Source organism: Chiloscyllium plagiosum, chromosome 11, assembly GCF_004010195.1.
Source record: "Chiloscyllium plagiosum isolate BGI_BamShark_2017 chromosome 11, ASM401019v2, whole genome shotgun sequence".
Classification (NCBI taxonomy): Eukaryota; Metazoa; Chordata; class Chondrichthyes; order Orectolobiformes; family Hemiscylliidae; genus Chiloscyllium; species Chiloscyllium plagiosum.
In genome coordinates, this window is record NC_057720.1 from 19,863,881 (window position 1) to 19,868,952 (window position 5,072).

A 5,072-nucleotide genomic window follows, 5' to 3' on the forward strand; every position below is an offset into this window, starting at 1 on the left:
GGTAAGGGGTAAATGTAGGGGTATGGGTGGGTTACGCTTCGGCGGGTCGGTGTGGACTTGTTGGGCCGAAGGGCCTGTTTCCACACTGTAAAGTAATCTAATCTAATCTAATAAAAAATGTAAAGTAATCTAATTTTATTATCCAAGAATATTTCTGTACAAAACCATTTATACCTATATATATATAATTTATATATCTATTACTACTCATACATTTGTCAATAACGATGTAAAGTTCACCAAAACTATACTAACATCTAACATTGAACTGTTTATCATAACATATATGTTATAATCTAAATCTTATTAACAGTTCAGAATTGAGAAGGATTATGCTTTCTGCAGCTCACATGTGGGGCCATTATATTTCTAATGCTGGTGCATTAGCATTTTGTTGTTCCCCCATGATAATACTTAATCCAATTACAACAAATTCTTATCATGGAAAAGGATTTTATTTTGCTGACATATCCAGAAATGTGGACTAGGAGACATTAGCTCATTATACAAAACTGTAATAAAACCTCAAGTGTGTCATGAAGGCAAAAAAAAACAATATTTGATAGATTCAAATTGATATCATATTGATTTTTTAGTACGTTACTTTATAAATTAACACAAAAGATATGTATAGTCAGCCTATGTAAGTGACATTGTATAAGGTTTTATTGCAACACAACTCTATTCAACAATTTTCATCTGTGTTCTTACTATTGTTGCCAACTGAACCTTGCTAGGGAACTACAGGTTTTTAATTTATACTTATTAACAAACTCATTTTAGCATGTCCATGCTGAGATCACAACTTGGGGAACTTATAGCTTCACCACAGGCATTTCTCACAATCACAATGTTACCAATTTATACTTAACAAATCTTGTGCAATATTCTTATCTTTTTATAGAAAGTTTTAGTTTGAAGTAACTAAAAAAAAGGCCTAGACATTGAATCATGATGTATTCATCGTATTTTGGTATTGAATGGGTGACAAGTATATTTCCTAGTGGGGAACTACTTGGAGATGAGCTGAGCAGGCACCTGAAATTGACATTCGGCACCCCAGATCCCTGTGTCAAATGCGTTCTGAATAAGCACAGCAGCTGCTCAACAGCCAAATTAGTCACCCTTAAAGAGCCAGCAGGAAGCTGCCACCTGAGAAGTATATTTCTATTATCGTATTTCCCTTGTTGTGGATTCAGAGGAAATGCTTCTTCTGGTGCCACATTAAAACTTCTGTCTACTGTTCACCCCTTACTCTCAATTCTGAGGACATGTATCGACATCCAAACAGCTAATATTGCGGTCCCTGCAATGGCTGAATTTTCTCTGGGGTCTGCGAATGGTTCCTCTGCAATTTGCTCCTACTATTCTCATGAAGTTGCTAGACTGATTAGTTGTGGCCCTAACACAGCATATACTGGCACCTGAACCATCCACTGCACCAGGATAACACCTCAAATTCTGCACTATTAAGTTTCTACACAAACATTTTGAAACTTGCATGATCTATATATCCTTCATTCTTGGTTTGGAAAAGCAAGAATTACCTTTCGATCTGTATATTTCATCTGGAATAATATCCGTCTCACTCTCAGGACTTCAAGAATGTGCAAGCATTTCATATTACATTTTTCCACAAAATAGGGTTTCAATGTATGATCTCAGAGACCAAAAACACTTTATTGCCATGTATATCTGCACACTTCCTGCATACCAATAGTTATCAAACATGGTTAGTGCTATAATCTACACTAAGCAGGTCGGCCTGCATCAGATTAACAAGAACCTATTGTGAAGGTAGATTACCTATCAAATTTACAATTATTTGTTGAATGTAAAGAAAAGGAATCAATCCTTTAGCTTACCTCAGGTTGAGAACTGACATTTGAATGTAATATCCAAGGGCAACAAACTCTTCTTACGAGAATACATTTCTAAGCAAGTTCCTAATGATGTACATCTCACCAGGAGCAGCTTCAAACTACACAGCTCAAATGTAATCTGATTATTTTAATCCCCTCCTCAAAATGGAACATCTGTAGGAGAGTAGTGTAAGAAGAAAATATAGTTAATGCTAACTCACTGTTTGCATTGCTTTGATGAAATGAAAATCATTTGAACAAGTTACATATTTCACTGACTTTTGATTGAAACGTTTGAAACAAAAGCATGAAGTCAATTCACAATAGGATGCCTTGTTAATATGTGACCTACATTTTCGCGGCACTTTATGATGCCATCCTTATTAGACTTTAGCAAATCATATGCAAAGCTGTCATTATTAATTAGTCTAAAAAGATACCATGCAGTGAAATCCTTTACAGGCTCAGTAACAGCTCATCTTGCAAACAAATAATAGTATTCCTCAGCTAACTGGCAAAATAAAACCTGCCTGTTTAACTATGCCTGCATGTATTTTTACGTGTTAACAGAATGCACTATATTTTAATGCCACAATAATATCTGGATATGTAATATAAAATTATAGCAATTATGATTTGAACTTTACATAAATACTCAATTTATTTATTTTGCTAATACTTCTGAATCACAAACGAAACTACAGGTTGATGTTTAAGTGTTCAATGAGGTTTTTAATATAACTATCATAGCTTTCTCATACAAAAATAAAGGTGTACAACTCTTACACATGACAATGCATGATAACAGACATACTTTTGCAATCTTCTCATTTTATAAATGGTTCTTATGTCTCTGTAATACTCCTTAACCTGGTCAGTCCTATGGAATACCAGGAAGGACCAGCAATAAAAAAAACATTCAAATGAAGATTATTTTTCTTTTATATATATAGACACACATGTATGTTAATACTTGTCTTAACACTTAGATGTTCTGCTGAATTATCAATCTGAATATCATAGGATCTCTGCAGTGTGGAAGCAGACCATTTGACCCATTGAGCTCACACTAATCCTCCAAAGAGCATCCTACCCAGACATGTCCCCTATTCTATCCCTGTAATCCTGCATTTCCCATGGCTAATCCACCTGCACATCCCTGGACACTCTGGGCCATTTAGCACGACCAACCCACCTAACTTGCACATCTTTGTACTATGGGAGGAAACTGGAGCAAACCCGCACAGATGCAGAGAAAACTTCACACAATCATCCGAGGGTGGAGTTGAACCTGAGTCACTTGAGCCGTGAGGCAGCTGAACTAACCACTGAGCCACCGTGCCATCCAAATGGAGCCACATTGCCACCAAATATGTTTTATTGTCTGTGGCCTGGGTTGAATTAAATTTGTCTGTGCAAATAATTAATAACAACAACTTTTATGTATATGCACTTTTAATGTAATGGAATGTCCCAACACACTTCATGAAGCATTACAAAACAAAATGATCCTGTGTCACATAGGAGGTATTAGGTCAGTTGAACAAAAGCCTGGCAAAGATGCAGGTTTTAAGAAACCTCTTTCGGAGGAAGTTGAGTCAGAGAAGGGATAGAGTGTGTGAAGATGTTCCGGAGCCTAGGTTCAATTGCACAGCTACCAATGGTGGAGTGGCTGTTAGGGATGTGTTAGAAGCCATAATTAGAGATATCTCACAGCTTTGTCAGGTTGTAGAGGATTACAAAGGTAGAGAGGACAAGGTCATGGAAAAATCTGATAACAAGGATGAAAACTATAAAATAAATCAAGATGTTGCTTGACTGGGAGTCAATGTAGGTCAATGAGCAGATAGATTAAATGTGGTACGTTGCAAAATTTGAGGTACTGGCACTGGAGGTTTAGATGGCATTAAGTAGAATGTGACCTATTATTAGGGATGGGCTGGAATAATTGAGTCTAGAAATAAGAATAAAGACATTAGTGATGATTTTAGCAGAAGATGAACTAAGACAGGTCAAAACCAGGGCATTGCTTCTTCCCTTCTTCTTTCACGGGATGTGGGTATTACAGGCAAGGCCAGATGTGCTGTCCATCCCTATACCTTGAACTGAATGGCTTGCTAGGCCATTTCAGAAGGCAGTTAAGAATCAACCACATTGCTGCAAGTCAGATCAGGTAAGGACGGCAGATTTTCTTCCCTAAAGGTCATCAGTGAACCAGACAGTTCTTTACAAAAGTCAATGATAGTTTCATGTTCACCATTACTGAGGCTAGCTTTATATTTCAGATTGTGTTAATTGAATTTAAATATGACCAACTGTCAGGGTGGGAATTGAACACATACCCCCAGTGCATTAGCTTGGCCTTCTGGATGACTAGCTGAAAAATGTGTTGCTGGTAAAGCGCAGCAGGTACGTCGATTCTCCTGTTCCTTGGATGCTGCCTGACCTACTGCGCTTTTCCAGCAACACATTTTTCAGCTCTGATCTCCAGTCCATTGAAATCACCAACATGGCATGGAGTTATACAGATGGAAATAGGTGGCCTTAATGATGGTACAAATATGAGGTTGGTAGCTCATCTTGGGATCAAAGTAATTTCACAATGAATATATCTTGAATGTAGATGGGGTCTATGCAAGGTTTTGTAAATTTCACATATAATGTTGATGACACTTGTATAAAGCAAATCAAGCCCATTCCTGCCTTGACATTCAGATTGCTGAACATTCATGCTTGCATTTTGAAGATATCCACAGCAATGTACAGCTAGTTACTTGTGTAATGACTGTCAGTCAAACATTAAAATTTCAGTTAAAATGGTGGCAAAAAGAATTGCAGTGCTAATAAGAGAATTTTGATTTTTAAAAATATTAATATTCATCACCTAAAGTGCATAGATGTTACACATTTCTGTACTAGATTTCTGGCCAAATCTTCAACATGCTTTATGATGAGCAACCTATCCTGACTACTCAATATCAAATACTGAGATAATCTGAAGCAAGGTTATATCGACAAACAGGGCGGCACTGTGACTCAGTGGTTAATACTGCTGCTTCACCATACCAGGGACCTGGGTTTGATTCCAGTCACAGACTGTGTGGAGTTTGTGCATTCTCCCTGTACCTGCGTGGGTCTCCTCTGGTTCCCTCCCACAGTCCAAAGTTGTGCTGGTTAGTTGGATTAACCATGGGGAAAGCAGGGTTACAA

The 5,072-nt window shown here is 37.4% G+C and overlaps 1 protein-coding gene across 1 annotated transcript in view; it reads right to left on the reverse strand.

Annotated features, from left to right (window-relative positions):
* abca4b (ATP-binding cassette, sub-family A (ABC1), member 4b) overlaps positions 1-1,984 on the reverse strand; it is a 150,764-nt gene extending 148,780 nt beyond the window's left edge. Inside the window, exon 1 of the mRNA XM_043698840.1 lies at positions 1,866-1,984. The gene's annotated coding sequence lies outside the window, so the exon portion shown is untranslated. The remainder of the gene's footprint in view (positions 1-1,865) is intronic.
* Positions 1,985-5,072: the final 3,088 nt, after the last annotated feature.